Here is a 17,745-nt window from a genome sequence, read left to right as displayed (position 1 = left end):
CTGCTGGGGCAATCTGACACGTTTACAATGAAAGAAGGAACAAACAAGGAGGGAGTGCTGGATGATAACTCTGGCCAGGGTCAAGGAGGAATGTGGGAATTGTGGTTTGTCTTACCTAGCCAGTGCTATATGAGAATGATTGAGATGTCACATCAGGGGGAATTTTAAGGAAGGATAAAACAGTGACCTATGGTCATGTGATTTGCTGCATTATCATATAAATAATTATGATTTTGACACATGCACACCTATTTGTGGGCTAGTGAGGGAAGGGTGATGTCTCAGATGCCAGCTAAAGTGGGTGTGGTTAAGGATGCCTTTCTGATAGGGGAGACTACTGGACAGCTGCATTTTAAAGAGGAAAAAATTGAACACGGCAAGAGATAAGAGGATAGAGTGAAGTAGTCAAGTTGGGATGATAATGATTATACCATGTTTAATTTCTTTTTCTTTTTTTTTCCCTTCTGGATTTGCTTTTGCACAATAAGAACACATGGTTTTGATTTGGACAGAGGGGGCGTGGGAGAAAGTATCTGACAAGAATTCTTTCCTTCAGTGCCTTAAGCAGAAGAATGGCCTAGTTTCCAAGCCTTATGGGTTCAAGAGTACAGCTGTATCTCTCTTATCCACAGGAGATGGACTTGAGCAAAGTGAGGAATGCCCGTGTTTTTTCCTTGCAAGATTGTTTTTCTTGATCATAAATACACCATTAGGTTGTATGTTTGTTTGAACAGGGTATGTTCTAATCTTATTTTGAGGGTTTGTGTTTCCTCTATGCAGACTTTGTTTTTGATGTTTTGCTTCACATCTGGAGCAAGCTCCTATGTTGTGAGGGGAAAACACACATTTAGCTAGAGCATCGTGCACAAAGAGAGCAAGGCTCGATTTGTTATAAAGTATGTTATCCATTTTGAAGTGAATCTTCTGTGTGGATCAGAGAGAGCAATTGGACAGCTGGTATAGATGTTTAATTTCATTTTCCTTATGTAAAGAGAAATATTTTGGTACAAAGAAGTGAAAATGTAGCTTCATGCTTCGGTGCTCTTTCTAGGCATTGTGAAAGTGTACAGAGTTAAAGTTAAGAAAGAGTTAATGCAGTTTGCTTGTAGTACTTGTTTCATTTCATACTTCATGGGGCTTTTGAGGTTCGTAGGTAAACATAAAGTTAGATTGTTTGTGGTCGGTATTCTGAAAACTGTACTTCCATGGTCAGTGGAGTTGAACACTGAACTAGAACAAGGAGGTTATGTTCTAGGGAGACTTGTTGTCAGCAAGGTCTTTACTGGCATATTTTTCTTGATGATATGGACTTATTATTTATATTAATACAATCTTTTTTAAAAAAATTGACTCTACACTTAAAGTGTTTTAATCATCAGCAAAGGCATGATTTTTCCCCGTAGCACCCAATTATATTTACGAATTAATGTTTCCACTATAAATGTGTTAAGTTTCTACCATCACAGTTGCTGTTGCTTAGCAGAGGAAGCTCCTGCTAACTTCTAATTGACCTCAATAGTTTAAACACAGAAAAAGGATTAATTTCATTTTTCTTTTAAGCACAGATACAGTGATTTCTGTGAAATTATGTTCTTGATCAGTGACTTGTATTCACACTTGCAGATCTTTTTTCTTGTTCTCAGAATTTATTATAGACCTGGCCTTTATATCTTACTGATGCTTGAGAGAACTTTAAACAATTTTCCAGTACAGCAGATTCACTGAGAAACTATCCTGTTAAGAGGAGAGACGATTTTACTATTAATGTGGAGCTATAAATCTATGGTGCAACTAAAGCCCTAACACAGGTTTCTACATGTTGGCCTACTCACAAGTTTTAGAGTTTGAGCAAACTTTTCATATGTTGCAATACTGGAGAGAAAGCATTTTACCACTTCTGTTTAGTTCTTATTTTTTAGTAGCTTCAGCCTTTCCTTTATTTTAAAATACACATTTGCACTCTGTGCTGCCCTCCAGGTTAAACATACTACTTGTAAGCTGCTGCAGACAGTGACAAGTTTCAAACTTAGCTTATTTATGTTGTGGTCGTGACACCATCTATTTTGTTGTTGTTGTTGTTATTAAAGGAATGCTTGCTTTTTGTGGTTTGGTTTGTTGTTGTGATTTTTTTTAATCTTTCTGGAATTTCAGAATAGCCAAAAAGAATTCTTTTTAAGGCTTGACAGTTTTTTCTGGGTCTCGATTATTGAATGTTTACTCTGCTCTAGATAGCAGTAAATTAAGAAGAAATGTTCTCCACAGTTGACTATTTGTGAAAAGAGCCATGAAAACAGGAAAGTTTCACCAAAACGTTCTCATTGTTCAGTGTAATGAATATAATGCAACTCAATCTGAGTTTTAATAAGAAGCTCTTTCTCCACGTCAGCTACCAAGCCTGTTTAATTGTTAGCATTTCTCTACTTCTTTCACATTCTAAATTAGCTCTTTTTTTGTGTGTGTTCTCTGTGCTCAGTGCTAAACTGAGCTTTAAATTGGGCCAGTTGTATTTCATGTAAGAATGAATCATCTTTGTTTTTCTGTGAATAACTTAGTAAAATAGCAAAGTCAAAGGATTGATGAGATCTCTTGAGGTCAGTTTAGGACTTCATAGCTGTATGTTATGATGCAGCTTAGATAGTTTTCTTGAGCATCCTAGTGAATCTAAGGTTAAAAATTCCAAGAGGATAAGATGGCCCTTGTTTTTAAGATATATTTCCCTGTAACTGTTTCAACTTTTGTTTCCTAAGTAGTCACCAAACATGCTATAGCTGTGGTGGTAAAATAATTGAAGGCAAAAGCATTAGAAAGTAGCTCTCTGTGCTTATCATAATCCTGCTTTTTTTTGACCTGAGATGGCAATTGGAAAAAAAAAAAGGTTGGTTGATGGGGGTTTTTTTTGGTTGGTTTGTTATTTTGGTGGTGGTTTGTTGTTCGGTTGTTTTGTTCTGTTTTTTAAGGTAAGCATTTTTATCAGGGTTTTCTTTTTGTGTGCTTTCAAAGAAAACAGCAACCTATGCTGAAAGCCATATGTTCACAGTTGTAATAAGGTGCCTGCACAGTTAAATTCAGCTGGGCCACAATTAACCTTTAAGGCAGTGAACCAGACACGCTCATGGAGCAGTGCCACAGCTTAGTCTGTAACAATTGATCAATAGAGTGTATTTATGTGAAACCCAAAAGCACAGGTTTAGTGGGCATCTCTGTAGAATGAAACATCATTATGTTATTCTAAAAATCTCCATCTTATCAGGACAGCTGAGGGACAGACACCTGATATTGCTTAAATCACTGTGGAAAGCAGCTCTCTTTTGCTGGAATGAATGTGTCGTCCATGAGTTTTCAAGTTTTCCTGTTCTGCTGTTTGTTGTATATGGATTCAGGAAGAAGTAATTTTCCTTCTTTTATCTTGCTGTTCCTATGCTTGTGGGACACCTTAGGTGTAGATCGTGGTTGTCAAAATGAGAAGTGATCTGCACTCCATTTGTTTGGTTAGCATGAGTGTGCCTTACAATCAAGATGTCCTGCAGAGCTGTTCAAGATCTGAGTGCTCAGTACCAACAACTCCTGTCCCTTTCTGTGCAAATTATTTCAAGTTAGCAATATTTTATAAAAATGTAAGATTGTTATAGAAACATACATTCAAAATGCAGCAATACAACATGTATTGGACAAAAAATGTTTTTCTTCTCATTTGTGTTCTTCAAAAGCCTGACAATATAGCAGAAAGAGGACTCTTGGTTATAATTAGCTTTAGCCAGAGTCGTTGTTTTAATTTCCAAGAGGTATGCCGAATCTAAAAAAGCATTGAATGCCCACACATTGATATGTGTGTTCGTAGGTGTAATGATTTCCAAGGTGAGGATTGTTACACATAGTGGAGTTATACTGAGGTCAGAATGAAACACGTTCACGACTTCAGATCAGCCTCTGCCTTGTTCACTGTGACCTTAGTGATGTGTTGGTAATAAGCAGAATAATAATCCAGGTTTATGTTTAAACATCTGTAGAATTCACAAAAGTAGCAGAATGTTAATCAGATCAGAGAATGATGTCCAAACTTAATATATATTTTAACTGATTCTTGATAAAGAGCTTTGTCCAGCTGTGTTGCAGAACTGTGTTTTAAACATACACAGCTGTGGGATGGGTAGCTTGAATAACAAGACAGAACCACCTCTGATGAAAGCACTTGTGTAGTACATTGATGTTCATGTAGCTAAACATGGAGAGTTACTGGATAGCCCATGGCAGTCTTTTGCAAGAGCAGATAATGATAATAATACTACTGGTGACAAAGTCTAATTGTTTCTACATTATAAAGTAATAGTAGTACATGATAACTTTTAAAATCTCAAGCAGAGACAGAATTAGGCAAGGTTGTTAGAGAGAAGTGATATGTTTCATTAGGCAGATGTGGTTGAAGAAAATAGATTAGATTTGGATAGATTAGGCTCTAACAGGGCTTGCTGTAAAGGCTCTGCCCAAGGCGAGCCTTGTGGTAAAACCTGTAGAGCCTCTGCTGTGCTCCTGTAGGAGAGCCCACGCCTTACTCATGGTGCTGTAAAACACACACCTTCTTGTAAGCAAGGCTCAGCCTTAGTCACTGTGGTACAGTGCTATTTTCAGCTCTCCTGGAAGCTTCCCTCCTGGCTTCCTCCTTTCCCCACTGTTAGTTCTTATCTTCCTCATCTCAACCCAATACTCAAGGAGCAAGTAATAGAAAAACAAAGTAAAACATCTTTTACTTGTCTACAAGGGGAAAAGGCCATTTATTTGTAATCTTAATGTTAAGGGTTATCACATAGATAATTTATCTTATTTAGTCCCTCAAATACTTGACCAATTTTGTTTTAAACCTGGTTCTAGTCTATAACCTTCCATCACAGCAGCTTTATCCATACACATTTCTCCAATATCCATCTCTCTGGGTTTCTAATTGCCTATGTGGATTCGTTTCTGAGGGAGCTGGGGCTGTTTAGGCTGTGCCAGGGGAGGTTTAGGTTAGACATTAGATAGAAATTCTTTACAGAGAGAGTGATCGGACGTTGGAATGGGCTGCCCAGGGAGGTGATGGAGTCACCATCCCTGGAGGTATTTAAGAAGAGACTGGATGTGGCACTTAGTGCCATGGTCTAGTTGAGAGAGTGGTGTTGGGTCATGGGTTGGACTTGATCATCTCAGAGGTCTTTTCCAACCTGGTTGATTCTGTGATTCAGTGATTTGCTGGCCATTTAAAACCTGCAATTTGTTATATATCACGTTCTTGCTCCTCCCGCCTTGTTTTGTCCCCCATTTTGCTTAGTAATGTGTTTTTGTGCTTGAGCCTGGTGTACTCATTGCCAGCTTCCTTGTGCTTCTCGCTCGTTCTGGGACCTTTTCCAGTTTTGCTCATTTAATGACATAAGCAAACCCAATACAAAGCTTTGCAAAAGCTGCGTAGTTGTAGCTCCTGTTTATCCTCCAAGTAATACCCTCCTGTATGAATCCCGAGGAGCATTTTAATATGGGAATAATCTGAATTGTAAAGCTAAAGGGAGTGAAGAAATGCTTTGCTGTGGGTTGGTTGGGAGGACTTTTCTGTTTTGGGGGCTCTTTTTGAAGTATTAGCTAAAAGGATTGTTACAACTTGAAATACTCATCAGTTAAACCATGTTTTCCTCTCTCCACATTTCCTTCCCTCCACCCCACTAGAGTTACTGTGCTTTCTTCTCTCAGATAACATCAGAGAGTAATCAAAGCTTTATAACGATTACTTAGGAATTTTATGATGTTTTTAGAGATTTTCTTGATACATGCAGATACTCGAGGATTTTAATGGGTTAGAATTGCAGAGTTGGAGTGGAGTGTAGGATGTACTGCAGGACATGTAGCAGTAGTGTAAATTACTTGTGCTAAACAGTAAATATCTGAAATTCCTTTTGAGAGTGCATGCTTGGCTTCAGTTGTATGCAAGTATCTTTCTATTTCATAGATGTTTCTGTCATTACTTAAAATAAGCAGAGACATAGCTCAGAAATTCAGAGAATCTTGTGTTAAGAAGAGTCTTTACTTCTGCCTCAAAAATTACCTTAGCTTGTGAAATGCTACATTGAGCTCTTGCAGAGGATATGGTTGTTTTCCACAAATGGATTACATGTGTAATGTATTTACTCATATCTCTATTCCAGATAATACTATTGATTCAAGGTAATATAATTCTTTAAAGCATTTGGGTTTTTATGTACTACTTTTCTTCCCAGCAGTAATCAGATTTTGTCCCCGTGCCATTATTACAGTAAGGACAGCCTACAAGTGGTTAAAAAAAAAAAAAAGAAATAAAATAAAATAAAATTAAAAAAAAAAAAAAAAAAAACCAAAACCAGGAATATATATCTTTAATTGCTGGAGGACTAAAATAGTATTTTCTCCTTAAGATCAGACTCCAGAAGGAATAGCAATTTTAATCATTCAATACAAAGAAATGTGTACAGAAACTATTAATACTACTGTGCTGAGCAGTCTTTAGTAGGCATACCTATGTATAATATCTTTTCAAATTTGTATTTTTTTAATTTGATACTAAATGAACAAGACTGGCTGCTTTTAGAGTTCTTTCTTCCAGTTATGGGCATAAGATGCACACGAACAAAGAAAATTTATAAAAGCACTTCACAATGAAACTCTTGCTCCATCTGCTGCATAGTCCAGAGAAATCTTATCCTTAGAAAGTTGGTATGAGCAATGAGAGTTGAGCTAAAATAGGTGCTGAAATTAGTCAATGGAAGACATAATTACTATTAGAGAATATATGACTACAGAGTGTTCGTAGTCAGGCTAAGGGAAATCTAGTCCCTCAGCCTGTGCAGAGTAGACTGATAAAATTAAAACTGCATTTAAAGGTCCTTTTTAAGAAAGCTATTTTTGCTTACCCAATGATTGCAGAAGTATAGTGCTCATATAAAAATGAGAAACATAAGAATGTTTTCTAAATACTACAAGATAACATATTGATTATTATTACTGATGCTGTTGTTACCATTACTAGTTTCGTTTTACCTTTTGTAAAACCTTTTATTTTGTTATTGTATGCAGGCTTTTTCACTGTTACTCATTAAATCCATTTCCTAGTGATGTGTAATATTAAGTTTCAGTAGAATTGTTTTCAAAGTGAGTGATGTCAAGCCTTCTGGAGTAGCATAGAAGAGACAAACTGGACTCCTTTATCCATGTGTTTGTTGTCTTTACTGTCACATAATAATTACTAACCTGAAGAAGCCAAATTAAATATAACACTTGACTATTAACTAGAGTTGTTATGATAAAGTGAAATGTTAATGGTGCATAAGCCATTTTCCTAATATTATCTTGATTTAATTGAAGATATTTCTAAGACTAGCTCAGCTAGTGACAAACAGAGGAAAATAAAAAAGCAAGCCGGGAGACTGTCAGGTAGCATTTAGGTATATTTGAGTAAAGTATACCTCCACATAATTTTTGAGAAAGGGTAGGAAGCTATGCCTGATTCCAGGTCAGCTGTTGGGTCATAGGAAGGCAGTAGGAAATGAACAGCTGGTTTGTTAACTGCTCGGTGAAATGAGAAAGATATTTAACACGGTAGCTCTCATCCCCTGAGATTGGAAGCATTCTAGTTAGTTTGGTAAATTAAGGAAAAAAATTCCCATGGAGTCTGTGATAATTTAGGGGTTGCAACATTGCATAAAGGGTACGTGATCATCCTTCCTACAGTTCAGTGGCTTTCCTCATCTTTTAAAAGGCGAGGAGCATTTTAGGACCCTTGGCAGGTTGATGGTGGAAGAGAGAACAAAACATTGCTGACAGCTCATCCTAAGACTTGGAGTAATTCAGTGATGTCCGTTTGAAATCTGCAGAAGGATAACTTTCCTTTGAGATTTTGAGGGCGGATTCCCAGTTTCTGGTAGGGAGATTGGTAGTTCCTGTCACTTGCTGACATTGCCCTCAGGTTCCCGTGACTTCTCTGCTTTCTCTTCCTTGAGACTGAATCAAATTAATCCAGCTACTCGAGCTGGAGATTTCCAGGCATGTTGTTTTAATGTTACCCAAACTGTTTTGATGTTCAGCTCATGACAGAACCACGAGTTGTCCCTGGTAGTGGAGGGCTGGAGGCCACCATTGCTGCTACTGGTTATTTGTTGTATCTCACCATCTAGATAAAGAAGTCTGGAAGTGTCCAATTTTGACAGTTTGCAGGCTGGGATATGTGTAAAGCCCATAGCTGAGGATCTGGGATTCCTCACCCAGATTATCAAGGACTCAAGAGAAAGTCACGTGTCTTTTCTCTTACAGTTGGATTGGCTGCTAATTTTAGTGACTGTATTCGTTTTGAATATATATTAGATTTGTTCAAACCTCTAATCGTAGATTATTTGGCTTGTCTTAAGTTTTAACCATATATATGTACATACATGTACATTAGTTCTTCCACATTTTCTTACATTTTTATTTTAATGGGCTGGGTAAATCCAGCATCTGTTGGTTTTAATTTTTTTATGCATTCTGTGATTGATATTTTTTCCACTTCCTGTGACTTACATAACGTGGACTATTTTATTTATTCTTTTTCTTGTGCTTGGCTTTTATATCTCAGTTACACTCACACACGATTTCTGTTTATGATTTGAATTCAGGACGTTGACATGTATCTGGTGCCTATATGTGATATTGTCAGTATTTGTTATCTACTGTATTACTGTATCAACCAGTTTAAAACATCTGAAGAAATGTATTCTTTTTTTTTCTAGCTACGTTACATACTTTGCAAAATCTTTTAGGAATATTGCTGCTTTTTTTTAAAAATTAGCTTTCTAGTTGCATGCATCTCTTAAGTGCAAAATTACAGTAGTTTCTGATTAATAAATAATTGAAGCCCAAAGGTTAAAATAGGTGGTTGCACAAGTTTAGAAACAAGGGGCTCCACGGAAATTGTAGTCTCAGCTCTGTGTAAAGCGCACTCTTTGATCATAAGACAGGAGCTGTTCCAAGGGCCAGACAGTGTTTGGACAGCTTAAAGTTAAGCATGAATCTGTTGGGAATATATTTACTAAGCTGAAATGTGGGGTAGCATTATCCACATAAAGGTAAATAGTTACTGCAGCCCAACTGAGGACATTTTATTTGATCTGTTAATTAACACTTACATGAAAAACAAGGCAGAGAGCACTCAGCAGAAGGCTGTCTTCATTTTGCTCTGTTTGTTTTCTTTGAGTTCACCAAGTTCCACTATACTGGTTGGCTTGGATACATCACCATAATCTTACTCTGTATGTAAAGCATAGTTGGTCTTCTGAAAGCGTAAACTTAGTGGTGTCCTTATGACTATCTGCAGCTCCTGCCCTCAGGTCAGGCTCTGCTAGACTGCTCTCAGTAGACAAAACCATTGTAACTGATGGCTGCTTGAGTGCAGGCTTGTTGGTAGGAATGTCCTATGCCATCTAAGGTGCTTCCTCCTCTTAGGAACGTGTCTGCTTTTCCTGTGACAAAATGTGTTACTCCTCAAAGTCAACCTTTGTATCAATACTTATGAAAAAAAAAATGTCTGCAGAATGCTGGGCCTGATGATATCCTGGCTTGAATATGAAAACTGCCTCTCCTTGTCAGGTGAGGCCCAGCAGGGACTCTGCACTTCACTCTGCTGAGGCAAGACTTGTTCATGATGTCAGAAGTCCTTGTTGCAGAGAGCTGGACCAGCACATAGTACTAAACCTTGAAGCTGGAGAAACTGAGCTCGTATATTCTGGTGCAAGAAGCCATGAAAGTTCTCTCCAGCTCAGGAAGGTTCCCTGCCTAGGGCTGCAGCTCCTGTGGAAGGGCATGAGATAGGCCTTGTTAATCTGCTATAAATTCATGCTCCCCCCCTCAATTGGGCAACAAGTTAATTTTGAGGATTACTTTGTTACATTTATTTTGTATGTACTGTATTGTATGAAGGGAGATATCACGATGAGTCTCTGTAAGCTTTAGATTCCTAAAAGGGATATGTCAAGAAAATATTGGAAAACCCTTCTGAACATTGGGCAACTGCATTTGAAACACAGCTTGACATCATCCTCAAACACTGCAGAGTCCTGCACTGCTCTAGACAGTTTCTTTTCTAGGACATGTGTGCATCAATTAGTATGTATTGCTATCAGGTTGGATATTTTAATTGGTCATCTCATCACTTGTTAGAAGCCGGCTTTACTTCAGGAATTTAATAAGACCTTGAGGTAAAATAGTCTTCAAAATGAGATGGTGATCTGTCTTGATGAATTCATCATTGGATCCATTGGATGAATGCAGTAATGGGGATGTAAAGCCTTTAGAAATGCTGTCCAGCTTGTTAAAGGAGTAACTTAACTTTCTGTTTTGTGTAGCAGAAACGTTAGGGGGGCTTTGTCCATGCATGTCATCCCTAAAGGGGAGCTTCTTAGGCTCACATGGTGCACTCCTCTGTCTCGCACACACAGTGCAGGTAAACAACACAAATAAGCAAGTCTGTTTATTTGTTTGTGGGATTGGTTTTGATGGGTTTAGGAGTTTGTGTTTTGGGGGATTCTTGTCGTTGTGTTGGGGTTTTTTTCCCAGTCCTTCTGTGTTTTTTACATTGTTGTGGAATGGGAATAAGTATCTCCTAGCTAAAGTTTCGCTACTGGTGTCAATTTGCCTCTGGATTATCAAGAAAAGTGGTGTGATCAATTTTCTTTTCCATGTTGTTCCTGTACTGATAGTGTGGTTCTGTGAGAGCTTAATGCAGAGCTGATGTGGTGCTGAATTCCTGGTGCTGGATGTTTCCCTTTCTCCATGGCCCTGTGCTGATGCTTGGGGAACTGTCTGGGGGTCCGTGTGCTCGGGGAACTGGAAGTTACCCTGGCAGAAGAGTTGCCAGGGTTTGTCTGGCTGGGATGCCTGTGCTGGCTGCCTATCCTGCTGCCCCATTGGTAGTGGGGTTGTAAGCAGGTGTAGACATGGGCAGTGTTGGGGTGGCTTCAGAAGGCGTCATGCCACATGGGGACTTATCCAGAGTTGTTTTAGGTATGCGATGGATAAGGAAAACATTCTCGTTTCATAAACTTTGAGAGAAGGAATGAGTTGAGATTCAGAGCCTGGTCCCAGTTAGCTGCATGTATGCTTTCATTCTGGCCCAGAAGAGTGGTTGGTTGATCTTGTGTCAGACACACTTAATACTCTAATCTGGTCGTTCTTTTGTGAGTAAACCTTGCCTCGTACTTCTGTTTTCCTTGTCTGGAGGAAAGCCTCAGGTTTCCAGATTGTAGTCTCTAGACTCTAGAGACAGCCCTTTCCCCTCAGTTTTGAAGTTTGATATTAAAGCATTTTTCACTTCTTGTGCCCCTGAAAATGTCTGAGAAGCTCCATGTGCTTGACATGATCCTGAACCTTAAGTTGTTTCATGTCTCTTCTGTCTTTTATGAGGCCGGTTGAAAAATTACCTGGCTGCATCATTTGTAAGTGCAATAAAAACTCCTGCCAGCTTCCTTTGCCAGAAGTTTCGCTTTCTGGGTGTGTTCCTGTTCTTGTTTAGTTGGTTCAATTAATGATGAACATCAGCATGTAGTTTTCTTTCTGTTTCACTGAGGGTTTTGGAGCAAACTGTGGGTGCTGTACATTCAGAATCTGTAGTGCCCTGTAGTTGCCTATATCTCTGGGTGCTGGCAGGATGTTCTGGGTGAGCTGGGAATGCTCACTGGGAGCTCTGTGCTGGCAGGTTTGAAGATCCCATTGTAATAAGTCAAAAAAGATTGATGAAGTTAAACTGATCACTTCCTGAGAAAAGAGCAATGACTGGAAAGAAATGTGGGAAGAACTCTCTGTCTCTGAAGGACTGTGTTTAAATATGTCCAGGAGTCTTTCTCTTTCCTTCTCCCTTCCATAAGTGCTTTTCTTCAAAGAGATAGGTTTGTGTTAGGTTTCATGGGTGAGGGACCTTAGCCATTTTATTTTGACAAGGTAGGAAATGTTTTACTCTTTTGCTTGGTAGGGCTGACTGTAGCTTCTAGCATTCTACCAAATGACAAATAAAAATGAGTAAACAAGAGGATCTTAGGAAAAACTTTGGGTTTTTTCCCTCCCCTTGGCTCCACCTGTGGTTTACTGCAGCAGCTTTTAGCTGACTTGTCACAGTTTTCACTGGGGCTACGGGGAGGGTTCAGTTTTGTCATAGCAATTAATGGAGATGATATGGGCTGACTGTCCTGAATTAGCCTTGGAAAATCTTGTTTGTGTGTTTGGGATGAGTCAGGAAGGAAAGTGCCAGGTTGAAATAACTGTGCCAATTCTGAGTGAAATGGAACAAAGGCAGGAAGGTCCTGTTCTGCTGCACCTGCACGCCTGGCCGGGCTGAGGGCTTCGGGCCCAGGGGGAGGAGGAAGCGTGTTAGTTGAGTTCAGGTTACAAGACCTGATTTAATGCTACGAAGGTATTTGTTTTTCTGTAATGTTTTCACTGACATCTCAGGGATGGACTAGCACTTTTTTTTTTATCCTTTGAATAAAAAGGATCTGTGATTCCATGTGATAATGAACTCCACCCTTCCACATGATGTTAGTGCTGTGTTTAAAAAAAAAATAAAGGGAGCGAGAGTAATATAACATGCACAGGATTAATACAGGTTGGTGCACCATATGAAAATTAGAAGTATTCTGAAGATCCTTGTGTATGAAGTTCTGAAACTCTTACTAGCTCTGTCTGGTGCTGCACTGGTAGATAATGGGCTGTTTTCTATCCTAGATTGCTTGGAGTATGGAGCTGTAAACATTGCAGCCTGTGTAGCTTGTGAGTAGAAAAACAATTCTGTCTTGAAGTGTGTAAGCTTATTTCTGATATGTCTCACATATGTTGAGCACTTAAAAGACAAACAAACAACAAAAAATCTCAAACAAAACAAAAAAATCCACCAAAACTTTTAAGGGGTTTAGATTCCATCGTAACAAACACAGAATAAGATTTTATTCAGTGCTCAGCATGAGTTTCCTTCTCGCCACTGTGTATGTCTGCTTTTAGAAAGGGAACTTTATTGTCTATTGGCATTAAGGGATTGTATTTCACCTTGCAATAGAAATGTTTTGCTATTAGCTTTGAAATTGTTTTCCTGAAATACAGAATATTACAGCTGGGAAGAAAAGGAAAAAGATGCAAAAAAAAGAATAAGGGCAAACTTATTTTGTTCAGTATCTCTCTTAATACCATATATTGGACTTTTAATACTATATATTGCCTATAGATTGGATTTTTTTAGAAAGTTTTATAAAATGATTTTCAGAGTTGCAGCATCAGTTAATGAAATGTTTGCCTGTGCTTGACTGAGGCCAGCTTTATTCAAAATCCTTATATCTTATTGCTGATAGCTTCAAGCTCTTTCAAAAGTTCATGCCTGGAATTTCTACGTATTATGTAAATCTGATCTAAACAGAAGGATGCACATGCATGTATTTGATTATTTTCTTCATGCACTTCTGGAAAGCATGCATGAGCAAGCGTGGGGTATCCATACATGTTAAATTTTGTCACAGTTTTGTCTGCTTCATTTCTGTCTCTGCCATATGTTGACCTTGGTATCTGATTTAAAATCTGTATATATTTCTTTTCTCACTCTACCTGTTTGTTGCTCGAGTTTTTCTGAGCTTAGTCCTGCATGTTATCTGCTGTTTCAGTGGAGAAGGTTGGTTGCTTTTCGTTTTGGAGGTTTTTTAATAGCAAAGTTTCTATCATGCATTCCCAATCTAGTGTGCATTTAATTATTGATAAGAAAATATAAAAAAAATTGTGTGCATACATTCAGTCTTTTTAATTGCCCCTTCCAAAGCACTCCTTCATGTGTCTGAGAGATGGGAAAAATTAATGCTTTAATAATTGTGGTATGAAGTGATGTGTACTTGTGGCAAGGATAGGCTGTAGTTTTGTGCAGATGTGAGGTGTACCTGGAAGAGGAGGCAATCTCCTTTTTCTGATGCAAGCTGAGGGATCAGGTGCTATAATCTTGTGCATCATACCTGTGTGCCTGGACCTCTGGATGCTCTTCGTGTGTATGCAGAACAGTCCAGTCTGAACAGCTCTGTTGGTTTCTACACTGAGGCTTACCCAGAGCTTTCAAAATATTTGACTCTTCCAGCTTAGTTTGATTGTTACTTCAGTAGAAGAAGAAGACTTGCTTTAGGTGGCTTGCTGGAAGCTCCTACGTCCTAAAGGAATAGTTACAGGCAGCAAGCAGTTAAAACATGAAAACAGCTGGACATCCAGGATGTTAATTCACACCTCTGTCTCCTTCCCCTGTATTGTCTATCCAAGCTCTTACAGATCACAGCAATATAGAAGATGGTCTTCTCAGCCCCTCAGACTCCCTCTGTCTGGGCTAGCTATTTTGAAAAATATTCCCATATTTGCAAAATATGACATCTGTTACAAATGCTCATGTGTGTGGCACATGCTTGAAACTGTTACGAGTTATGAATATAAAAATTGGCTGCAATGTACTTTAAATCCAGAACAGGATATAATATTGAGAGAGGAAGTGTGATGATGTGCCTTTTCTAGCACTGCATGTGCATACTTTGCTTCCATGGGCTGACTCTGCCAAGGAATTTGCCTTGTGATAGTTCGAGATGGGGAACATTGAGCACTAAAAGGTTTGTTTAATCGAGTGAGGTGTGTTTGTCAGCAGATCGATGTGTGGAAATTACCCTCTTACTCTGAAGGACTATGGAGACCTTCATTGTTGTTTGAGCAAGAAAGGCTGTGTGGATTGGTGGCCAGAATGGTTTTGGGGAATTCTCAAGACTAAGCTGTAAGAGTGGTTAATACAAGTTATGCTGTAAATTTAATTACAGTGTATAATCCATGAGAATACTACTCCAGTGGCTAGTAAGTGGATATGTTAAGTAGTGGAGCCCACACTTTGTACCTACTTGGTGGGGTTAGTTCTTCTGCACTTTCTCAAAGATAATGTGTCTGGCCATCGGGTCATCTTGCTTTGGCAGAGTTACCTTGGGTAAACAAAGAAAACGATAGCTTTGAGTCTTGGGGAAGCACTGGCTCAGGTTAACTCTCTTGTGATCTTAGTGCCATTGACTCTCTGTAGTAACTCTGATGGAAGGTGTCAGAAACAAACCTAACTGGGAGTAATAAGTGTTAATCGCGCTCTCTTCAGTGACAATTTAAACTTGGATGCTAGAAGCACTTTTTTTGAGATTTCTGAAAACACAGTGGATTTTGTTTTGCATGAGTTTTTATGTTCTTATTTTTAAGTACTTGATTAGTGTGCAAAATACCTAAATGGCTGCTCTAATAGTTCCACCTCTAAACTTTTGTTACTGCTGCACCTTGGTTTTGTTTAGAACTGCATTTTATTTTAAGAAACGTCTAATTTTGTTTTTATTTCTAGACACATTATTTTACACTGACATAAACTGAATATATTGAGAGTCATATTCATGATGTACTAGTAAGGCAGTGTTTCCCACTACACTATACATATATTGAGATATATGATCAGGGTATGTAGAGAAATAACATAATTCCGAGTTAAAATCCCGTGTGGGAAATTCAGGTTGTTAGCTAGAATTGTTTTTAGATGGCAGTGAACTTCAAGAAGAGAGTTGGGTTTTGTTATCCCCTTGTTTTTAGCACCCTGAAAAATTTCTCAGAATTTAGAGATTGTTCTCCTGAAATGGCATTTTAAATAGCCACATAGTAGCTGATGCATAATGAATGACTGTATTGTAATGGACCAGAAGGATCTTGAAACTATGTAGCCTGTCTTTCTAAACAGTGTGGATGTTGCATGCTTCTGTGAAATTCAGCTTCAGTATTGTTTGGAAATAGTCCCTGAGATACTGTTAGTTGACCTTGAATTTTTTTTTTTCAACTTCTTAAGCTTTTGTTGTAATTTTTTTGAATGCTAATTTCTAGAAGTTGATGAGATTCTACTTTAAATCCCTCTGTACTTTCCAACAGTAGCAAGCTGTTTATGTGCAAAAGAGAGGCCTATTACAAGACTTAAGAATAATTTGAATTTCATTCAGTGTTGTTCAAATTCAGAAATTGTATATATTTATTTACATGTGGCTCACAAACTAGGAAACTTGACCTTCTTCATGCATGATTTCTATCATCATTGGGAATAGCTGGGGAGAATGGTTGACTCTGAAGATAATCTGTTTAAGAGGGAATAATTAGGAACCATGCAGGCTGGCTTAGTTTTTCTGTCACAAAAAGACCAAAATCCAGAATCATCATGACCATGAACCTTGTTACTTTTTTTCCCTCTCTTCAGATTTGGTACTGTGCTATATTGCCATTATGATTAAATGATGCTTTCCCTGTTAAATCTGCATTAAAATCATCTGTCCTGTGAGGCCATCTTATTCTTTGTCCATGCTTTAGCTTGCCTATCCAACTGTTTATCTAAGACATCTCTCCAAGGATCTACTGGGAGGAGGCTAATCCAGTGAAGCACAGGAAACTGGCAATTGATATTAGGGTTGCTAATGCTTCTGGTAGGCATTGGATTTCCTGTAGTGAAGATGTAACTCTGTGTGTGAACAGGCTCAGAAACTTTTAAAACTTGCTTGTGTGGCACAGTGCTGTAGCTCCACATGGGGTTCTAGGTACAGCTAAAGTATTCATTATTAGCACCATACAGATACTGATCTTGCAGGGTGTATTTTTAGGGAAGACTTTTATTTGGACTGTGGCTTATCACATCTGAGACTAGTGTCCGATTTTGAAGGAATTTTTCCAAGCCTTCTTGCCTGAGGCTGTCCTTCTGATCTTCTCTTTCCAAGTCCACAGAAAATATTTTAATTATGTGCTTCTAAAGGGTAAATACTATTACTAGCATGTTATTTCATGGCTGAATAAATTTGTCTGATATACAGAATCTAAACATGCCTGGCTTGCTTGGTTCCCCAGTAATTTGGAGAACAGTTTAGCAGTGGGAGTACAGTGGTGTTTTGCAGAGAGACTCAGGTAATGAAAAGACAAACAAAATTATATTTAGGGCCATTCTCCTGGCCATAGTGAATAATTAATAATGCTGGAGATGATGTAAGCAGAGTTGTGCTACATTTGGGAAGAACATTCTGCTTGTGGTAAACTCCTTGTTTTTTCCGGTTGTGTTGCAGCTGTTTGCTAGTTTTCCCAATTCCACCAGTGCTTATGTCCTGAAATAATCTCATTTGGTTCAGTGGGACTATCTGTAAGCCTGAGTGTTTACAGGATGGGCTTGACTTCAGTCTATAATAAATGCACACTGAAGCTGGAAGTACTGATTTAAATTCTATTTTGTATACGAAAATAATTAATTCCGTAAGGAATGATGGGTGAGATCAGCAGAGAACAATGTTAGGTTGAGTATTGGGAGAAACAGTGAAATCTCTGGCTGCCCTCAGTCTGCTTAAGGTCAAGGATCTAGAAACAGGCTCAGTTAGTGCTCTGTACACAGATATCCACTCTTTGATTGAGGCAGTCAGTAATGGGAAAATATTAAGGTGTCTCTTGAGCTTTGTTGGTGCTTTATGCTTAGCTGGGAGTAAGCATGCCTTTCTGTTATAAAATCTAAAAACTGGTCTGGGAAGACACTGTTTCTGCCTCCAGTATTTGCCAAACTTAAAAATCTGTGACTTGAAAGATTAGAAGCTAAATTATACCTGTTAAGCGTTTGTACCCATCTGCCACTGTTAGAAAGTATTTGAAATACTGAAACACTTACCACCCCTTTGATATTTTTCATTACTT

General features: G+C 38.4%; 1 protein-coding gene across 7 annotated transcripts in view; it reads left to right on the top strand.

Annotated features, from left to right (window-relative positions):
• The window catches only part of MARK1 (microtubule affinity regulating kinase 1), a 58,997-nt gene that overhangs the window by 4,350 nt on the left and 36,902 nt on the right, over positions 1-17,745 (top strand). The window lies entirely within an intron of this gene.

Source organism: Pseudopipra pipra, chromosome 3 (genome assembly GCF_036250125.1).
Source record: "Pseudopipra pipra isolate bDixPip1 chromosome 3, bDixPip1.hap1, whole genome shotgun sequence".
Taxonomy (NCBI): domain Eukaryota; kingdom Metazoa; phylum Chordata; class Aves; order Passeriformes; family Pipridae; genus Pseudopipra; species Pseudopipra pipra.
Note: the sequence above shows the minus strand (reverse complement) of the source record. Positions and strands in the feature narration are given on the sequence as shown.